Genomic DNA, 22692 nt, shown 5'->3' on the forward strand with positions numbered 1-22692 from the left:
CTACCTGGAGGCTCTGCCGTCACTTGCCGTGACCACCTGCCTGTCCAGAGACTCTCGCCCGCTCACCTGGGAGCGCTCACCAGCCACCAGTCCGCTGCCCTTTTACCCAGAGACTGTCCCTGTCACTTGCCGTGACTACCTGCCCTTCTACCCAGAGACTGTCCCTGTCACTTGCCGTGACTACCTGCCCCTCTACCCAGAGACTGTCCCTGTCACTTGCCGTGACTACCTGCCCGTCTTCCCTGGGAGCCACCCACTTCCTTACAAGGACTGCCCCCTTGTATAGTTGCACAGAGGTTCCACCTCCCAGACCCGTTACAGTTTGCTCGGGCCATGGAACCCGGTGGCCCCCAGATCTCCGATCTGCACCAGGAAGTCTTACGTCAGAAAACTCAGCAGGAGGTGGTACTGTCCTATCTACGGTCCATTAACTCTTGTCTAGGCGCATTGTGTGACTCGTCTATGTCTACCTCTGGTCCAGCCGTGCCCATTCCTGCGGTACCGCAATCCAGTCCCTTCATGGTACCCGACTATGGACCTCGGCTTCTGGCACCTCCACGCTTTGCCGGCGAACCTACTTTAGCTCGGGGTTTCATAAACCAGTGCACCCTGCACTTTGAGCTATTGGCATACCAGGTCATCTCCGACCGGGCCAAGGTGGCCTTCATCATGTCCCATCTCACTGGGGAGGCACTGGCATGGCTAAATCCCCTGTGGGAGAGAGGGGATCCCCTGGTGTCCGACCTGCCGTCTTTCCTCGCTGCTTTCCGGAAAGTCTTCGATGAACCTGGACGGAAAACCTCTTCTGCCTCCTCTCTGCTACGTCTCCGCCAAGGGAGTCTCACCGTGGGCCAATATGCCATACGGTTCCGCACCCTCGCCTCTGAGCTTGCCTGGGAAAATGAGGCTCTGGTGTCCGTCTTCTGGGAGGGTCTTTCTGGTCGGATTAAGGACGAGCTAGCTGGTTGGGACATTCCTACCACTCTGGATAACCTGGTGTCACTAGCTACCCGGATTGGCATCCGGTTCCAAGAACGTGCCAAAGTGACTACCTGGGAGAAAGACTTTTCTTGCTCTGCTCCTACTTCCCTGAGACCTGCCTCTCAATCAGTCACTCCGCGGGCGCTCTCGCCTGAACCTATGCAGATAGACCAGACCAAGATGGTCAGATCTCGCCAAGAATCTCGCCGAGCCGAGGGAAGCTGTTTCTATTGTGGCAGTATGGAGCACTTCATCCGTTCCTGCCTGGAGAAGCCGGGAAACGCCAGTGTCTAGGACCGCTCGGAGAGGTCGTCCTAGACAAAAGTAAGCCCTCTCCGTCTCTGACTTTACCGGTCTCTATTGCTTGGGGAGAAAACCGTCACTTTGAACTCGCCCACCTGGATTCTGGAGCTGCTGGAAACCTCATCTCCCAGTCTCTGGTAGAGAGATACCGTATTCTCACCAAGTCCCTGGCTGAACCATTATCAGTCGCCTCCGTGGATGGAAGACTTCTCTCGGAGACCATCCTGCTCGTCACTGAACCCATAACCCTGCAGGTGGGAATGCTGCACTCTGAGGAAATCTCATTCCATGTGCTGTCCGGACTTTCTCACTCCCTGTTGCTGGGTCTACCTTGGCTCCAGACACACGAACCCGTATTGAACTGGCGATCCGGTGCAGTACTCCGATGGGGTCCAGACTGCCATAGGACCTGCCTGGTTCCGGTCCGCCCAGCTCGCCCTCCGCCAACTCCAGCTAATTTACCAGGTCTCCCGGCTCCTTACTGGCCCTATGCGGATGTCTTCGGTAAGAAGGAAGCAGAGACGTTGCCACCCCATAGGCCATATGACTGCCCGATCGACCTGGTACCTGGCACCACTCCTCCCCGTGGGCGTATCTACCCGTTGTCTGCAGCCGAGACCCGGGCCATGTCTGAGTACATTGAAGAGAATCTGGCTAGGGGATTTATCCGAAAATCTATCTCCCCGGCTGGAGCCGGATTCTTCTTTGTCAAAAAGAAAGACGGCTCGCTACATCCCTGTATTGACTATAGAGGACTCAATCAGATCACGGTTAAAAATAAATACCCCCTTCCGCTCATCTCTGAGTTATTTGATCGTCTTAAAGGCGCCAGGATCTTCTCCAAGCTGGATCTACGTGGAGCGTATAACCTGGTCCGTATCCGTCAGGGAGACGAGTGGAAAACAGCATTTAATACCCAGGACGGACACTATGAGTACCGTGTGATGCCCTTCGTTCTCTGCAATGCTCCCGCCGTCTTCCAAGAACTGGTCAACGACATCTTCCGTGACCTTCTTTACTCCTGCGTGGTGGTATACCTGGACGACATCTTGGTCTTCTCTCCGGATCTTCCCACACACCGGAGGGATGTTCGTCAGGTCCTGCTTAGGCTCAGGCAGAACCACCTCTATGCTAAATACGAGAAGTGCCTTTTTGAGCAGACCTCTCTTCCTTTCCTGGGCTATGTTATCTCCCAAACAGGCTTGCGAATGGATCCCGAGAAGCTCTCTCCTGTCCTAAAGTGGCCCCGTCCGGAGGGCTTGAAGGCGATACAGCGATTCCTGGGCTTCGCTAATTACTATCGTCTCTTCATTCCTCACTTCTCGTCACGGACTGCGCCCATATCTGCGCTCACCCGTAAGGGAGCAAATCCCAAGGTATGGTCATTCGAAGCTGAGGAGGCCTTCCTTTCCCTGAAACAAGCCTTCTCCTCTGCCCCTGTGCTGCACCGTCCGGACTGCAACAAACAGTTCTACCTGGAGGTTAATGCCTCCTCCTCTGGAGCTGGAGCGGTGCTCACCCAGAAGTCTTCCTCCGGGAGAATGGTAACCTGCGGCTTTTTCTCTAAAATCTTCTCCTCCTCTGAGCGCAATTACTCCATAGGAGACCGAGAACTGCTTGCCGTTAAATTGGCGCTGGAGGAGTGGCGTTACCTGCTTGAAGGGGCTCTATACCCGGTGATCATCTATACGGATCACAAGAACCTGGCATATCTCCAAAATGCCCAGAGACTTAATCCACGTCAGGCCCGGTGGTCTTTGTTCTTTGCCCGCTTAGATTTCATCCTTCATTTCGGTCCGGCGGACAAAAATGTCAAAGCTGATGCCTTGTCCCGATCCTTCCTGTCCTCCGACCAAGAGGAGGAGCCTATGCACATTATCGACCCCTCCAAGGTGATGAATGTGGCCCCCTTGGATTTGACTCGTCTTCCACCCGGCAAGACGTTCGTGGCGCCTCCAGACCATGAGAGGGTTCTTCGCTGGGGTCATTCTTCTAAACTAGCTGGCCATGCCGGCCAAAAGAAGACCTCCTTACTCATTTCCCGGCATTACTGGTGGTCTACCCTGCGTAAGGATGTGGTAGACTTCGTCTCTGCCTGTTCATCTTGTGGCCGCAACAAAATTCCCAGACACTTACCAGCTGGTCATCTCCTGCTGCTTCCCATACCTGTTGCCCCGTGGCAACACATCGCTATGGACTTCATTACCGATCTTCCTGTCTCTGCCGGGTGTACTGTCATTTGGGTGGTCGCGGACCGCTTCTCTAAAATGGCCCACTTCATTCCCCTGCCTGGTCTTCCGTCTGCACCTGAGCTGGCTAAGGACTTTATTCGCCATATCTTCCGTCTCCATGGCCTACCCCTCCACATCGTGTCGGATCGAGGGGTTCAGTTTACCTCACGCTTCTGGAGAGCCACATGTAAACTGCTGGACGTCACCCTGGACTTCTCCTCCGCTTACCATCCTCAGTCCAATGGTCAAGTGGAGCGGATCAATCAGATCCTTACCAGCTATCTCCGGCACTTTGTTAATGCCCACCATTCTGATTGGGTGGACCTCCTTCCTTGGGCCGAGTTCTCATATAATAACCACGAGAGCAAATCCTCTTCCAAGTCCCCGTTCTTTATTGTCTATGGCCAACACCCCCGGATTCCGTTTCCCGTCTCCGCCTCTGTGGACAACCCTGCCGCGCAGTCTCTTGTCAGCGAGTTTTCTACCATTTGGGAGAGTACCAGGTCTGCACTTCTTCAGTCCTCCGAGCGGATGAAGCGTTATGCTGACAAGAGACGTCTGGATCCGCCTCAATTTCGTCCGGGAGACAAGGTTTGGCTCTCTTCCAAACACGTACGGCTCAAGATACCCTCCTACAAGTTAGGTCCTCGCTTCATCGGTCCTTTCGAAATCCTCAGGCAAATTAATCCAGTGGCCTACAAATTAAAACTCCCGGCCACCTTACGGATTCCCAACTCCTTCCACGTACAGTGCTGGCCAAAAGTATTGGCACCCCTGCAATTCTGTCAGATAATACTCAGTTTCTTCCTGAAAATGATTGCAATCACAAATTCTTTGGTATTATTCTCTTCATTTAATTTGCTTGCAAGGAAAAAACACAAAAGAGAATGAAGCAAAAATCAAATCATTGATCATTTCACACAAAACTCCAAAAAAGGGCCGGACAAAAGTATTGGCACCCTCAGCCTAATACTTGGTTGCACAACCTTTAGCCAAAATAACTGCGAACAACCACTTCCGATAACCCTCAATGAGTTTCTTACAATGCTCTGCTGGAATTGTAGACCATTCTTCTTTGGCAAACTGCTCCAGGTCCCTAATATTTGAAGGGTGTCTTCTCCAAACTGCCATTTTGAGATCTCTCCACAGGTGTTCCATGGGATTCAGGTCTGGACTCATTGCTGGCCACCTTAGAAGTCTCCAGTGCTTTCTCTCAAACCATTTTATAGTGCTTTTGGAAGTGTGTTTTGGGTCATTGTCCTGCTGGAAGACCCATGACCTCTGAGGGAGACCCAGCTTTCTCACACTGGGCCCTACATTATGCTGCAAAATTTGTTGGTAGTCTTCAGACTTCATAATGCCATGCACACGGTAAAGCAGTCCAGTGCCAGAGGCAGCAAAGCAACCCCAAAACATCAGGGAACCTCCGCCATGTTTGACTCTAGGGACCGTGTTCTTTTCTTTGAATGCCTCTTTTTTTCCCTGTACACTCTATGTTGATGCTTTTTCCCAAAAAGCTCTACTTTTGTCTCATCTGACCAGAGAACATTCTTCCAAAACGTTTTAGGCTTTCTCAGGTAAGTTTTGGCAAACTCCAGCCTGGCTTTTTTATGTCTCGGGGTAAGAAGTGGGGTCTTCCTGGGTATCCTACCATACAGTCCCTTTTCATTCAGACGCCGACGGATAGTACGGGTTGACACTGTTGTACCCTCGGACTGCAGGGCAGCTTGAACTTGTTTGGATGTTAGTCGAGGTTCTTTATCCACCATCAGCACAATCTTGCGTTGAAATCTCTCGTCAATTTTTCTTTTCCGTCCACATCTAGGGAGGTTAGCCACAGTGCCATGGGCTTTACACTTCTTGATGACACTGCGCACGGAAGACACAGGAACATTCAGGTCTTTGGAGATGGACTTGTAGCCTTGAGATTGCTCATGCTTCCTCACAATTTGGTTTCTCAAGTCCTCAGACAGTTCTTTGGTCTTCTTTCTTTTCTCCATGCTCAATGTGGTCACACAAGGACACAGGACAGAGGTTGAGTCAACTTTAATCCATGTTAACTGGCTGCAAGTGTGATTTAGTTATTGCCAACACCTGTTAGGTGCCACAGGTAAGTTACAGGTGCTGTTAATTACACGAATTAGAGAAGCATCACATGATTTTTCAAAGGGTGCCAATACTTTTGTCCACCCCCTTTTTTAGGTTTGGTGTGGAATTATATCCTATTTGGCTTTGAGACAATTCTTTTTGAGTTTTTTTCATTGAAGACAAATTAAATGAAGAGAATAATACCAAAGAATTTGTGATTGCAATCATTTTCAGGAAGAAACGGAGTATTATCTGACAGAATTGCAGTGGTGCCAATACTTTTGGCCAGCACTGTATCTCTCCTCAAACCCGTTGTCTTTAACTCTTTTTCCAACAATCCAGGTACTCCTCCTGCTCCGGTTTCCGCTGAAGACGTCTTTGAGGTAGAGAGTATTCTGGCCACTAAGAGGGTAAGAGGAAAGACTTTTTTTTTGGTAGATTGGAAGGGGTTTGGTCCTGAGGAGAGAACATGGGAGCCCCGGGAGAACATCCATGCCCCTCTCATCCTTGCTAAATTTCTCTCTGGCCTAAAAAAGGGGGGGCCTAAAGGGGGGGGTACTGTAGCGTCAGCGTCCCTGCCCCCTGCTAGGCAGGGACGCCGTTCCCCTCACCTCTCCGCTCCGTGCCCGGCGGCTTCCTCCCGCTCTGCTGGCAGCGCGCGCTGCTCCCCGGCCTCTGTGCTTAGGGCGCGAGCGCGCTCCCCCTCTCTTAAAGGGGCCGCGCGCGCCGTCCTAAGGAGTCCCCAGCCAATGGCCGGAGGACCTCTCCATATATAAGGCACCTCCTCCAAAATGGAGGTGCCCGAGCAATGTTGTTGCAAAGCCTTCACTCTGCTTCAGCCCTCAGGTTCCGTTGCCAGTGACCTGCCAGTCATCTGCCAGATTCCTGCTTGATACCTGCCTGATATCCGTTTACCTGCCTGCTTGCCTGCGGTCCGACGGTCTGCTCTCCGACACCTGTCAGTCTGTCTATGGACCAGCCTGCCCGCTCACCTGGGAGCGCTCACCTATTACTTGCCTGCTAGCCTACCTGGAGGCTCTGCCGTCACTTGCCGTGACCACCTGCCTGTCCAGAGACTCTTGCCCGCTCACCTGGGAGCGCTCACCTGCTACCTGCCTGTTAGCCTACCTGGAGGCTCTGCCGTCACTTGCCGTGACCACCTGCCTGTCCAGAGACTCTTGCCCGCTGACCTGGGAGCGTCCACCCGCTACCTGTCTGCTAGTCTAACTGGAGGTTCTGCCGTCACTTGCCGTGACCACCTGCCTGTCCAGAGACTCTCGCCCGCTCACCTGGGAGCGCTCACCAGCCACCAGCCCGTTGCCCTTCTACCCAGAGACTGTCCCTGTCACTTGCCGTGACTACCTGCCCTTCTACCCAGAGGCTGTCCCTGTCACTTGCTGTGACTACCTGCCCCTCTACCCAGAGACTGTCCCTGTCACTTGCCGTGACTACCTGCCCGTCTTCCCTGGGAGCCACCCGCTTCCTTACAAGGACTGCCCCCTTGTATAGTTGCACAGAGGTTCCACCTCCCAGACCCGTTACATTGAGTATTGTGTGTGGCCTCCACGTGCCTGTATGACCTCCCTACAACGCCTGGGCATGCTCCTGATGAGGCTGAGTATTGTGTGTGGCCTCCACGTGCCTGTATGACCTCCCTACAACTCCTGGGCAAGCTCCTGATGAGGCTGAGTATTGTGTGTGGTCTCCACGTGCCTGTATGACCTCCCTACAACGCCTGGGCATGCTCCTGATGAGGCTGAGTATTGTGTGTGGCCTCCACGTGCCTGTATGACCTCCCTACAACGCCTGGGCATGCTCCTGATGAGGCTGAGTATTGTGTGTGGCCTCCACGTGCCTGTATGACCTCCCTACAACTCCTGGGCATGCTCCTGATGAGGCTAAGTATTGTGTGTGGCCTCCACGTGCCTGTATGACCTCCCTACAACGCCTGGGCATGCTCCTGATGAGGCTGAGTATTGTGTGTGGCCTCCACGTGCCTGTATGACCTCCCTACAACGCCTGGGCATGCTCCTGATGAGGCTGAGTATTGTGTGTGGCCTCCACGTGCCTGTATGACCTCCCTACAACGCCTGGGCATGCTCCTGATGAGGCTGAGTATTATGTGTGGCCTCCACGTGCCTGTATGACCTCCCTACAACGCCTGAGCATGCTCCTGATGAGGCTGAGCATTGTGTGTGGCCTCCATGTGCCTGTATGACCTCCTTACAACGCCTGGGCATGCTCCTGATGAGGTTGCGGATGGTCTCCTGTTGGATCTCCTCCCAGACCTGGACTAAAGCATCCGCCAACTCCTGCACAGTCTGTGGTGCAACGTGACGTTGGTGGATGGAGCGAGACATGATGTCCCAGATGTGCTCAATCGGATTCAGGTCTGGGGAACGGGCGGCCAGTCCATAGCTTCAATGCCTTCATCTTGCAGGAACTGCTGACACACTCCAGCCACATGAGGTCTGGCATTGTCCTGAATTAGGAGGAACCCAGGGCCAACCGCACCAGCATATGATCTCACAAGGGGTCTGAGGATCTCATCTCGGTACCTAATGGCAGTCAGGCTACCTCTGGCGTGCACATGGAGGGCTGTGCAGCCCTCCAAAGAAATGCCACCCCACACCATTACTGACCCACTGCCAAACCGGTCATGCTGAAGGGTGTTGCAGGCAGCAGATCGCTCTCCAAGGCGTCTCCAGACTCTGTCACATCTGTCACATGTGCTCAGTGTGAACCTGCTTTCATCCGTGAAGAGCACAGGGCGCCAGTGGCGACTTTGCCAATCCTGGTGTTCTGGGGGGTCTGCCACCTTAGCTTCCAGCACAGTCTAGCGAGTAGGGATGAGGAGATACATGGCACAGCCTTTCAGAAACCGCTAGGGCCACTTTGTTTGGTCTCCCGCGTAGCAGGGGTCCGGCTGGATCCGATGACGCCACAACCGGCTCCATGTGACCGTCCATTAAGGAAGTAGAACCCATTTTAGTTTTTAGAGTTTGTAGCTGAGAGACCAGGGGTGGAGATTTAGATCCAGCCAGGGAGCAGGAGGGGAAGTGACCCAGAGGGATTAAGAGCTCCAGCAGCCCTAGCTCAGTGTCTTTTTCCCTGGAAGTGACAACACATCATGTGGGAGAAGTCCTGCAATAAAGGGGACCACCATCCTCCCAACTAAAGACTCTTCACTTCTGCACCATTACAAGCCCATTTAAATCCTAAACTGCCGTTTATTGTCGAGGTAGACACCACAGACTCTGTGGTTGGAGCCATTTTGTCACAGCGTGTTGGAGACAAGATGCAGCATTCCTTTCTCATACTATGTCATCTACAGAAAAGAACTATGACATTGGAAACAAAGAATATTTAGCTATTAAAGTCACCTTCTCCGAATGGAGACCTCTTTAGGAAGGGGCCAATCATCCGGTGACAGTCCTTACTGACTACAAAAATTTAGAATTCATACGTACAGCTATGAGGTTGTCTGTAAGACCAGCACGCTGGGCCTTATTTTTCTCCAGGTTTAATTTTGTAATATCTGATCGGCCTGGTTTAAGAAACGGCAAGGCTGACGCTTTGTCCAGGATATCTACTGAACCTCAGGAGAGGTCTAACACTGACTATACCATTCTTCATCCAAAAAATTTCTTGGGAATACTGGACACTAAAGAATGTTTTACAAAAATTAAGGATGAATACCAAATTGACTTTTTTCCTTAACCATCCTTCTAAAGATGTTGATCTTTCTTTTAAGGAGGGGTTTTGGAAACACCAAATATATGTCCCCGAATCTGCTCGACTTGAAGTCCTCAAACTTGTCCATGATTCCAAACTTGTAGGACACCCTGGAGTCATGAAAACTCAAGAACTTCTCCGTTCTTTTCGGTGGCTTAATTGTAGGAGGGATGTGAGTAAATATGTTTCTTCCTGTTTAACATGGGCACGGAACAAGTCGCCACAATCTTCTCCTTTAGGACTCTTTCAACCTCTTCCAGTTTCTTCCAAGCTTTGGGGATCAATCTCAATGGATTTTATGGTGGAATTGCCTCCATGACTGTTATCAATGTGGTGGATCGGCTCACAAAGATGGCCCATTTTATTCCAACTAAAGGGATTCCTGACCCAGAACAAACCGCAGAACTAATGGTCAGAGAGATATTCAGCCGGCATGGAATTCCTGACAATGTCATTTTTGATACAGGTGTTCAATTTACATCAACATTTTGGAAAAGCTTCTGTACAGCTTTAGGAGTTACTGTAAATTTGTCTACTGCCTTCCATCTACAATCCAATGGCCAGACTGAAAGAACTAGCCAAACTCTCGAACAATACCTGCGCTGTTTTATTTCTTCCCTGCAGGATGACTGGGTGGACTTTACCAACAGCAGAATTTGCCTATAATAAACACAGTCCGTTTCCAGGAAGAACTCAGCCACCTCCTCCACCAGAAATAGTCCATGGTGAAGAAGAGTACATTGTGGATAAAATGCTGGACTTTAGATTACAATATTTGGTGCAATGGAGGGGTTACAGACCAGAAGATAATTCCTGGGAGCCGTAGTGCAATATCCATGCACCCAGGCTTACAAGAGACTTTCATCAAAGACATCCAAAGAAGCGAGCGCCTGAGATGTCCAGAGGCCATCCTGGAAGGAGGGGACTACAGTCAGGAGTCAACCCCAGCAGCTCTTGTGCACCAGGTGGCAGCTCTTCCCTCTGAGCTAGTCAGCGTGATGGACAGTTCCTGCTAACCTAGATTCTAGTATCTGTGTTGTTCCTCATTGGCTTCATGCTGTGAGTTCTTGATTGAACACCCTATTTATACCCGGCCTGGAGCCGCCTTCCTTGCGAGATTATTGAGCTCCCAGCCTTTAATCCAGCTCTCCCTTCACCTGCTGCCTCATACAAGACTATACTGCTGTTTCAGTATTCTGATTCCTGTTTTTTCCTGACTACTCTACCTGCCGGTGCTGCCCCTAGCAGTTGCAATACCACTACTCCAACCCAGGTCAGTTCCTAACAGGAAGCTCCCCCTAGTGGAGGCTGCAGACAGGATCTTATCATGTATCTCTGTATACAGGGAGCTCCCCCTAGTGGTGGCTGCAGACAGAATCTTATCATGTATCTCTGTATACAGGGAGCACCCCCTAGTGGTGGCTGCAGACAGGATCTTATCATGTATCTCTGTATACAGGGAGCTCCCCCTAGTGGTGACTGCAGACAGTATCTTATGTATCTCTGTATACAGGGAGTTCCCCCTAGTGGTGGCTGCAGACAGGATCTTCACATGTATCTCTGTATACAGGGAGCTCCCCCTAGTGGTGGCTGCAGACAGGAACTTATCATGTATCTTTGTATACAGGGAGCTCCCCCTAGTGGTGGCTGCAGACAGGATCTTATCATGTATCTCTATATACAGGGAGCTCCCCCTAGTGGTGGCTGCAGACAGGATCTTATCATGTATCTCTGTATACAGGGAACTCCCCCTAGTGGGGGCTGCAGACAGGATCTTCACATGTATCTCTGTATACAGGGAGCTCCCCCTGGTGGTGGCTGCAGACAGGATCTTCGCATGTATCTCTGTATACAGGGAGCTCCCCCTAGTGGTGGCTGCAGACAGAATCTTATCATGTATCTCAGCATACAGGGAGCTCCCCCTAGTGGTGGCTGCAGACAGGATCTTCGCATGTATCTCTGTATACAGGGAGCTCCCCTAGTGGTGGCTGCAGACAGGATCTTTGCATGTATCTCTGTATACAGGGAGCTCCCCCTAGTGGTGGCTGCAGACAGGATATTTGCATGTATCTCTGTATACAGGGAGCTCCCCCTAGTGGTGGCTGCAGACAGGATCTTATCGTGTATCTCTGTATACAGGGAGCTCCCCCTAGTGGTGGCTGCAGACAGGATCTTCGCATGTATCTCTGTATACAGGGAGCTCCCCCTAGTGGTGGCTGCAGACAGGATCTTCGCATGTATCTCTGTATACAGGGAGCTCCCCCTAGTGGTGGCTGCAGACAGGATCTTCGCATGTATCTCTGTATACAGGGAGCTCCCCCTAGTGGTGGCTGCAGACAGGATCTTTGCATGTATCTCTGTATATAGGGAGCTCCTCCTAGTGGTGGCTGCAGACAGAATCTTATCATGTATCTCTGTATACAGGGAGCTCCTCCTAGTGGTGACTGCAGACAGAATCTTATCATGTATCTCTGTATACAGGGAGCTCCTCCTAGTGGTGGCTGCAGACAGGATCTTATCATGTATCTCTGTATACAGGGAGCTCCCCCTAGTGGTGGCTGTAGACAGGATCTTTGCATGTATCTCTGTATACAGGGAGCTCCTCCTAGTGGTGACTGCAGACAGGATCTTTGCATGTATCTCTGTATACAGGGAGCTCCTCCTAGTGGTGGCTGCAGACAGAATCTTATCATGCATCTCTGTATACAGGGAGCTCCCTCTAGTGGTGGCTGTAGACAGGATCTTATCATGTATCTCTGTATACAGGGAGCTCCCCCTAGTGGTGACTGCAGACAGAATCTTATCATGTATCTGTGTATACAGGGATCTCCCTCTAGTGGTGGCTGCAGACAGAATCTTATCATGTATCTCTGTATACAGGGAGCTCCCCCTAGTGGTGGCTGCAGACAGAAGCTTATCATGTATCTCTGTATACAGGGATCTCCACCTAGTGGTGGCTGCAGACAGGATCTTATCATGTATCTCTGTATACAGGGATCTCCACCTAGTGGTGGCTGCAGACAGGATCTTATCATGTATCTCTGTATATAGGGAGCTCCCCCTAGTGGAGGCTGCAGACAGAATCTTATCATGTATCTCTGTATACAGGGAGCTCCCCCTAGTGGTGGCTGCAGACAGGATCTTATCATGTATCTCTGTATATAGGGAGCTCCCCCTAGTGGTGGCTGCAGACAGGATCTTATCAGGTATCTCTGTATACAGGGAGCTCCCCCTAGTGGTGACTGCAGACAGAATCTTATCATGTATCTCTGTATACAGGGAGCTCCCCCTAGTGGTGGCTGCAGACAGAATCTTATCATGTATCTCTGTATACAGGGAGCTCCCCCTAGTGGTGGCTGCAGACAGGATCTTTGCATGTATCTCTGTATACAGGGAGCTTTAGCTTTGTGCAGTCACTTCTAATTCTGTCAGAACCTTTGCTGTGACACTGTAACAGATGATAAGTCCTGCAGTGGATAGAGGGCTGCTTATGATGTCTGGGACATCTTACTGCATTTCATGTCAATATCACATGTGAATTGTGGATCAGCCATTACACTGGGGCTGTTTTGTCTCCATACAGTATATACAGCGAGTATGGAAAGTATTCAGACCCCTTTACATTTTTCACTCTGTTTCATTGCAGCCATTTGGTAAATTCTAAAAAGTTCATTTTTTTCTCATTAAAGTCCACTCTGCACCCCATCTTCACTGAAAAAAACAAATGTAGAAATGTTTGCAAATTTATTAAAAAGAAAAACTGAACTATCACCTTTGCTCAGTATTGAGTAGAAGCCCCCTTTTGAGCTAGTACAGCCATGAGTCTTCTTGGGAATGATGCAACAAGTTTTTCACCCCTGGATTTGGGGATCCTCGGCCATTCTTCCTGGCAGATCCTCTCCAGTTCCGTCAGGTTGGATGGTGAACGTTGGTGGACGGCCATTTCTCTCCAGAGATGCTCAATTGGGTTTAGGTCAAGGCTCTGGCAGGACCAGTCAAGAATGGTCACAGAGTTGTTCTGAAGACACTCCTTTGTTATTTTAGCTGTGTGCTTAGGGTCATTGTCTTGTTGGAAGGTGAACCTTCGGCCAAGTCTGAGGTCCAGAGCACTCTGGAAGAGGTTTTCATCCAGGATATCTCTGTACTTGGCCGCATTCATGCTTCCTTCAATTGCAGCCAGTCGTCTTGTCCCTGCAGCTGAAAAAGACCCCCATAGCATGATGCAGCCACCACCATGTTTCACTGTTGGGATTGTATTGGGCAGGTTATGAGCAGTGCCTGGTTTCCTGCACACATACCGCTTAGAATTCTCACCAAAATGTTCTACCTTTGTCTCATCAGAGCAGAGAATCTTATTTCTCGTAGTCTGGGAGTCCTTCATGTGTTTTTGTGCAAACTCTATGCAGGCTTTCATATGTCTTGCACTGAGGAGAGGCTTCCGTTGGGCCACTCTGCCATAAAAGCCCGACTGGTGGAGGGCTGCAGTGATAGTTGACTTTGTAGAACTTTCTCCTATCTCCTTCCTGCATCTCTGGAGCTCAGCCACAGTGATCTTGGGGATCTTCTTTACCTCTCTCACCAAGGCTCTTCTCCCACGATTGCTCAGTTTGGCTGGACGGCCAGGTCTAGGAAGACTTCTGGTGGTCCCAAACTTCTTCCATTTAAGGATTATGGAGGCCACTGTGCTCTTAGGAACCTTGAGTAATGCAGAAATTCTTTTGTAACCTTGGCCAGATCTGGGCCTTGTCACAATTCTGTCTCTGAGCTCCTTGGGCAGTTCCTTTGAGCTCATGATTCTCATTTGGTCTGACATGCACTGTGAGCTGTGAGGTCTTATATACACAGGTGTGCGCCTTTCCAAATCAAGTCCTATCAGTTTAATTAAACACAGCTGGACTCCAATGAAGGAGTAGAACCATCTCAAGGAGGATCACAAGGAAATGGACAGCATGTGACTTATATATGAGTGTCTGAATACCTATTTATGACTGTAATATTTCAGTTTTTCTTTTTTAATAAATTTGCAAAAATTTCTACATTTCTGTTTTTTTCAGTCAGGATGGGGCAGAGTGGACTTTAATGAGAAAAAATGAACTTTTTAGAATTTACCAAATGGCTGCAATGAAACAAAGAGTGAAAAATGTAAAGGGGTCTGAATACTTTCCATACTCGCTGTATATTGTATCAGGTTATTGACCTGAAAACTTGCGACAGAAGCGGCAATAAGACATTCATGAGGATTAATACACATCTGTGTAATGAGACTCTGCAGCCAACTCGTCATGAAAATATCTTGTTTAATTCTGCAAGACGGGTAAGTATTATGGAACCATGTAAATGCAGTACACAGATCTGCCCCATGAGGGCACAACACGGCCGATACAGAGCGTAGAACATCAGAACAAGTTCACTGGTAACAAGAGCGCAGCATGGCACCAAACCAAAGCAAATACCAAAAGGTACACACCAGCCACCAGATGGCGCGGCGCTGGGCCCGAGCGACACCTCGCGGGGTCCGGGGTGACATCTGCCGAGGACACGATGGGAACAGGTCGGTCACAATCGGGGGATGCCTGGGACGCTCCGAGGAGAGGGCAGATTCCTTCTCTTTAGGGTTCTGCTTTTCATTTGCCAGCTCATAGATGATCCGCTCCGGCTGACGCCATGCCGCCCGCGCCGTGACATCTGGTGATGGGTGTTTTTCATGGGAATTGTGTCTAATATCTATAGCATGATCTGTTGGAGAAACACGAAAACGGACACGTTGCTTCCGGTGAGACCCATTTAGTCTCGATACAGGACTTCCCATGACACCATAGAGACAGAACGTTTTACACTAACAGTCAGTGACATAGTACCAAGGTTACATGCTGAAATTCAGAAAAACAGGAAGAAAAGTCGTCGTAGAAGCCGGCGGGAGGCAGCGCCGTCCACTCAGAAAAGCGTCGTCTCCTGCGCACGTCAGCCATGACGCCCCAGCGTTACAGACGAGCCAGGAACCACATGTGCCATCTCGTACTGCTCCGCTGTAGCTTACTGGCTTCATGGACATCTGCTCGCATATTCCTTCTAAGCTTTAATATTAAACTGAAAACCTTTCTGTCCTGCAGATTACAAAACCATGGCAAGAATAAGAGACTCCAGCCTGGGCCACCGTCCATCCGAAATGTGATGGACTCAACAATGGGAGCAAAAGAAAAAGCAAACCACGCCGTCTATCGCGATGTAATGCAATCAGCTCCGGTGGGGGATGACCTGTCACATCAGCTGACAGACCCATCGCCCGTGTCTTGGCAGCCGGTGGAGACGGCGCCGCCCTTCTTGACGCTACGAATTATCAGCTGTTGGTTTAGGCGATCTTATTGCGGCTCCACACAACCATCGTGGTCAATGGCCAGCGTGGATGAGGGATTACAGGGCGCGCAGCGTCGTTTCCACATACAGGTACAAATCCTTGTGCGATTACTTAAGGTCTTTGTAGAAGTGGAGATAAATCAGTAAAAATGAGTAATTGTCACTTTCTTCCTGTGGCCTCTGCTAGTGACACTGTCAGCACACGCAATAATGCATCTCCCTCCAATGACGAGGCTATAAGCTCCATCCCTGATCCATTAGTCAATCCTCGCTAATCATTGGTGGTGTAATGCGTCTCCACTGCAGCCCCCATCCTCGCTGATCACTGGTGGTGTAATGTGTCTCCACTGCAGCCCCCGTCCTCGCTGATCACTGGTGGTGTAATGTGTCTCCACTGCAGCCCCCGTCCTCGCTGATCACTGGTGGTGTAATGCGTCTCCACTGCAGCCCCCATCCTCGCTGATCACTGGTGGTGTAATGCGTCTCCACTGCAGCCCCCGTCCTCGCTGATCACTGGTGGTGTAATGCGTCTCCACTGCAGCCCGCGTCCTCGCTAATCACTGGTGGTGTAATGAGTCTCCACTGCAGCCCCCGTCCTCACTGATCACTGGTGGTGTAATGTGTCTCCACTGCAGCCCCCGTCCTCACTGATCACTGGTGGTGTAATGCGTCTCCACTGCAGCCCCCGTCCTCACTGATCACTGGTGGTGTAATGTGTCTCCACTGCAGCCCCCGTCCTCACTGATCACTGGTGGTGTAATGCGTCTCCACTGCAGCCCCCGTCCTCACTGATCACTGGTGGTGTAATGCGTCTCCACTGCAGCCCCCATCGTCACTGATCACTGGTGGTGTAATGTGTCTCCACTGCAGCCCCCGTCCTCACTGATCACTGGTGGTGTAATGCGTCTCCACTGCAGCCCCCATCCTCACTGATCACTGGTGGTGTAATGCGTCTCCACTGCAGCCCCCGTCCTCGCTGATCACTGGTGGTGTAATGCGTCTCCACTGCAGCCCCCGTCCTCACTGATCACTGGTGGTGTAATGCGTCTCCACTGCAGCCCCCGTCCTCGCTGATCACTGGTGGTGTAATGCGTCTCCACTGCAGCCCCCATCGTCACTGATCACTGGTGGTGTAATGCGTCTCCACTGCAGCCCCCATCGTCACTGATCACTGGTGGTGTAATGTGTCTCCACTGCAGCCCCCGTCCTCACTGATCACTGGTGGTGTAATGCGTCTCCACTGCAGCCCCCATCCTCACTGATCACTGGTGGTGTAATGCGTCTCCACTGCAGCCCCCGTCCTCGCTGATCACTGGTGGTGTAATGCGTCTCCACTGCAGCCCCCGTCCTCACTGATCACTGGTGGTGTAATGCGTCTCCACTGCAGCCCCCGTCCTCGCTGATCACTGGTGGTGTAATGCGTCTCCACTGCAGCCCCCGTCCTCACTGATCACTGGTGGTGTAATGCGTCTCCACTGCAGCCCCCGTCCTCGCTGATCACTGGTGGTGTAATGTGTCTCCACTGCAGCCCCCGTCCTCGCTGATCACTGGTGGTGTAATGCGTCTCCACTGCAGCCCCCGTCCTCACTGATCACTGGTGGTGTAATGCGTCTCCACTGCAGCCCCCGTCCTCGCTGATCACTGGTGGTGTAATGCGTCTCCACTGCAGCCCCCGTCCTCACTGATCACTGGTGGTGTAATGTGTCTCCACTGCAGCCCCCGTCCTCACTGATCACTGGTGGTGTAATGCGTCTCCACTGCAGCCCCCGTCCTCGCTGATCATTGGTGGTGTAATGCGTCTCCACTGCAGCCCCCGTCCTCGCTGATCACTGGTGGTGTAATGCGTCTCCACTGCAGCCCCCGTCCTCGCTGATCACTGGTGGTGTAATGCGTCTCCACTGCAGCCCCCGTCCTCGCTGATCACTGGTGGTGTAATGTGTCTCCACTGCAGCCCCCGTCCTCACTGATCACTGGTGGTGTAATGCGTCTCCACTGCAGCCCCCGTCCTCGCTGATCACTGGTGGTGTAATGCGTCTCCACTGCAGCCCCCATCGTCACTGATCACTGGTGGTGTAATGCGTCTCCACTGCAGCCCCCGTCCTCGCTGATCACTGGTGGTGTAATGCGTCTCCACTGCAGCCCCCATCGTCACTGATCACTGGTGGTGTAATGCGTCTCCACTGCAGCCCCCGTCCTCGCTGATCACTGGTGGTGTAATGCGTCTCCACTGCAGCCCCCGTCCTCACTGATCACTGGTGGTGTAATGCGTCTCCACTGCAGCCCCCGTCCTCGCTGATCACTGGTGGTGTAATGTGTCTCCACTGCAGCCCCCATCCTCACTGATCACTGGTGGTGTAATGCGTCTCCACTGCAGCCCCCATCCTCACTGATCACTGGTGGTGTAATGCGTCTCCACTGCAGCCCCCATCCTCACTGATCACTGGTGGTGTAATGCGTCTCCACTGCAGCCCCCATCCTCACTGATCACTGGTGGTGTAATGCGTCTCCACTGCAGCCCCCATCCTCACTGATCACTGGTGGTGTAATGCGTCTCCACTGCAGCCCCCGTCCTCGCTGATCACTGGTGGTGTAATGCGTCTCCACTGCAGCCCCCGTCCTCGCTGATCACTGGTGGTGTAATGCGTCTCCACTGCAGCCCCCATCCTCGCTGATCACTGGTGGTGTAATGTGTCTCCACTGCAGCCCCCGTCCTCACTGATCACTGGTGGTGTAATGCGTCTCCACTGCAGCCCCCATCCTCGCTGATCACTGGTGGTGTAATGTGTCTCCACTGCAGCCCCCGTCCTCACTGATCACTGGTGGTGTAATGCGTCTCCACTGCAGCCCCCGTCCTCACTGATCACTGGTGGTGTAATGCGTCTCCACTGCAGCCCCCGTCCTCGCTGATCACTGGTGGTGTAATGCGTCTCCACTGCAGCCCCCGTCCTCGCTGATCACTGGTGGTGTAATGCGTCTCCACTGCAGCCCCCATCCTCGCTGATCACTGGTGGTGTAATGCGTCTCCACTGCAGCCCCCGTCCTCGCTGATCACTGGTGGTGTAATGCGTCTCCACTGCAGCCCCCGTCCTCGCTGATCACTGGTGGTGTAATGCGTCTCCACTGCAGCCCCCATCCTCACTGATCACTGGTGGTGTAATGCGTCTCCACTGCAGCCCCCGTCCTCGCTGATCACTGGTGGTGTAATGTGTCTCCACTGCAGCCCCCATCCTCACTGATCACTGGTGGTGTAATGTGTCTCCACTGCAGCCCCCATCCTCACTGATCACTGGTGGTGTAATGTGTCTCCACTGCAGCCCCTGTCCTCGCTGATCACTGGTGGTGTAATGCGTCTCCACTGCAGCCCCCATCCTCGCTGATCACTGGTGGTGTAATGTGTCTCCACTGCAGCCCCCATCCTCGCTGATCACTGGTGGTGTAATGCGTCTCCACTGCAGCCCCCGTCCTCGCTGATCACTGGTGGTGTAATGCGTCTCCACTGCAGCCCCCATCCTCGCTGATCACTGGTGGTGTAATGTGTCTCCACTGCAGCCCCTGTCCTCGCTGATCACTGGTGGTGTAATGCGTCTCCACTGCAGCCCCCGTCCTCACTGATCACTGGTGGTGTAATGCGTCTCCACTGCAGCCCCCATCCTCGCTGATCACTGGTGGTGTAATGTGTCTCCACTGCAGCCCCCATCCTCGCTGATCACTGGTGGTGTAATGCGTCTCCACTGCAGCCCCGACTTGTTTTTCTGGTTTAGGACACATTTTACTTTGGGAAATAAATTAAAGTGCAAGGATCACTGGGAGCCCAGACCTGCTCCGGCCGACCCTGTGCAAGGATCACTGGGAGCCCAGACCTGCTCCGGCCGACCCTGTGCAAGGATCACTGGGAGCCCAGACCTGCTCGGGCCGACCCTGTGCAAGGATCACTGGGAGCCCAGACCTGCTCGGGCCGACCCTGTGCAAGGATCACTGGGAGCCCAGACCTGCTCGGGCCGACCCTGTGCAAGGATCACTGGGAGCCCAGACCTGCTCGGGCCGACCCTGTGCAAGGATCACTGGGAGCCCAGACCTGCTCGGGCCGACCCTGTGCAAGGATCACTGGGAGCCCAGACCTGCTCGGGCCGACCCTGTGCAAGGATCACTGGGAGCCCAGACCTGCTCGGGCCGACCCTGTGCGAGGATCACTGGGAGCCTAGACCTGCTCGGGCCGACCCTGTGCGAGGATCACTGGGAGCCCAGACCTGCTCGGGCCGACCCTGTGCAAGGATCACTGGGAGCCCAGACCTGCTCGGGCCGACCCTGTGCAAGGATCACTGGGAGCCCAGACCTGCTCGGGCCGACCCTGTGCAAGGATCACTGGGAGCCCAGACCTGCTCGGGCCGACCCTGTGCGAGGATCACTGGGAGCCTAGACCTGCTCGGGCCGACCCTGTGCGAGGATCACTGGGAGCCCAGACCTGCTCGGGCCGACCCTGTGCAAGGATCACTGGGAGCCCAGACCTGCTCCGGCCGACCCTGTGCAAAGATCACTGGAAGCCCAGACCTGCTCGGGCCGACCCTGTGCAAGGATCACTGGGAGCCCAGACCTGCTCGGGCCGACCCTGTGCAAGGATCACTGGGAGCCCAGACCTGCTCGGGCCGACCCTGTGCAAGGATCACTGGGAGCTCAGACCTGCTCGGGCCGACCCTGTGCAAGGATCACTGGGAGCCCAGACCTGCTCGGGCCGACCCTGTGCAACGATCACTGGGAGCCCAGACCTGTTCCGGCCGACCCTGTGCAAGGATCACTGGGAGCCCAGACCTGCTCCGGCCGACCCTGTGCAAAGATCACTGGGAGCCCAGACCTGCTCGGGCCGACCCTGTGCAAGGATCACTGGGAGCCCAGACCTGCTCGGGCCGACCCTGTGCAAGGATCACTGGGAGCCCAGACCTGCTCGGGCCGACCCTGTGCAAGGATCACTGGGAGCCCAGACCTGCTCGGGCCGACCCTGTGCAAGGATCACTGGGAGCCCAGACCTGCTCCGGCCGACCCTGTGCAAAGATCACTGGGAGCCCAGACCTGCTCGGGCCGACCCTGTGCAAGGATCACTGGGAGCCCAGACCAGCTCGGGCCGACCCTGTGCAGACACCGTACACACATCCAACGCCGGAGCTCGGCTTTATATCGCTCCAGATCCGTAGACTGAACTCACTATATTGAGTGGTGGGGTCAGTGACTATCGATGACTACGTCTACACGTCAGTGAGCAGAGATGCTTGTGTCCGGACACATGAGAAATAATGAAATGCAGAAAAAGAAGTCACTCCAACTGTTCAATAAAAAGCTAAAACTCATAAACGTAGGATTCCCCTGAAGCTGCAGAAATACAGCGAAACATTGAAAACTCCCAACATCCTATAAAAACAGCGTTACAGATTGTTCAAGTAGCAGGAATTCACTTGTCTTCTATGAGAATTTCATCTTGCGGTGTCGCTCACCAGAGACCATGACGCGCGCCCAACATCTGCAGCACACCAGGCCCTCCCAGAGACGTACAGCCCGAGGCGTACAGCATCCTGTACAGTGTGAGCAGCACAGAGGTTTTCAGAGGCGTCACCTGTAGTAGTCTGCTTGAAAGGGAGAAGCACAAACCAACATGCCTCCCTCACAGCAACCGTAGATCCTGCAGAGAACCACTGGAGAATCCCGAAGACCACCGAACCTCTCTATGGTCGGCCGTGTGGCCCTAGAAATGCTTCATCAGCCCTGGGAAGGGAGAAGCGTTTTGCAAATATTTAGCGACCGAAAAAACTAAAACCTAATACTGACTTGTAAATCAGTCTCGTCCTATCGTCACTGGAAGAAGAGGGCTAATGGTGGCAGGTCAAGCAGACGGAGAAGTCCGATGTTTCGCATTCAAGAGCGGATTAATAAGACACGAGACTGAGGCCAATAGTCGGGAAGACACGTCACCGGTCAGCGACTCACAGCAATGGACTCCTCTCTGAAATAAATGGTGAGCGCTCGTTGTGCCCATCAGTCGTGTACGCGGCGGCCCCATCATTCAGTCCGGCTGCTCGCCTCTAGTGCATTATGCTTAGAAATATTCATCTTCTGCCTTTTACCCAATAAGTGCAAAAAAATCCCCAAAAATCTAGAATCCCCCCAGAATCACTGTGCATGGACGGCCAGCGGGAACAGAAAGCAAGCGAAGACCACGCACAACAATGACCACTGGGGCGATGGCAGATGCTGCTAGATGGCTTCATCCGCTCCACACCAAAGTGCTTTCATCAGGTCACAAATCTTCACCCTCGTTACAAGAATAAATTATCAATTCTGATAAGTCATAGAAAAAACCTAGAGATTAAAAGATAAAGCGTCACGTAGCTGCCATAATCGGATATCAAATCCCGAGAGTTCCCCGATAATCAGTGAAGACGCTGCTGGAGCGCTGCCAGCCCCCTGCACAGCAGTCACTACAAGGCTGGAGCAGCTGCCAGCCCCCTGCACAGCAGTCACTACAAGGCTGGAGCCGCTGCCAGCCCCCTGCAGAGCAGTCACTACAAGGCTGGAGCCGCTGCCAGCTCCCTGCATAGCAGTCACTACAAGGCTGGAGCCGCTGCCAGCCCCCTGCACAGCAGTCACTACAAGGCTGGAGCCGCTGCCAGCCCCCTGCAGAGCAGTCACTACAAGGCTGGAGCCGCTGAGAGCCCCCTGCATAGCAGTCACTACAAGGCTGGAGCCGCTGCCAGCCCCCTGCAGAGCAGTCACTACAAGGCTGGAGCCGCTGCCAGCCCCCTGCATAGCAGTCACTACAAGGCTGGAGCCGCTGCCAGCCCCCTGCACAGCAGTCACTACAAGGCTGGAGCCGCTGCCAGCCCCCTGCACAGCAGTCATTACAAGGCTGGAGCCGCTGCCAGCCCCCTGCACAGCAGCCACTACAAGGCTGGAGCCGCTGCCAGCCCCTTGCATAGCAGTCACTACAAGGCTGGAGCCACTGCCAGCCCCCTGC

Source organism: Phyllobates terribilis, unplaced genomic scaffold (genome assembly GCF_046119375.1).
Source record: "Phyllobates terribilis strain yellow unplaced genomic scaffold, ASM4611937v1 Scaffold_8__6_contigs__length_399053987, whole genome shotgun sequence".
Classification (NCBI taxonomy): domain Eukaryota; kingdom Metazoa; phylum Chordata; class Amphibia; order Anura; family Dendrobatidae; genus Phyllobates; species Phyllobates terribilis.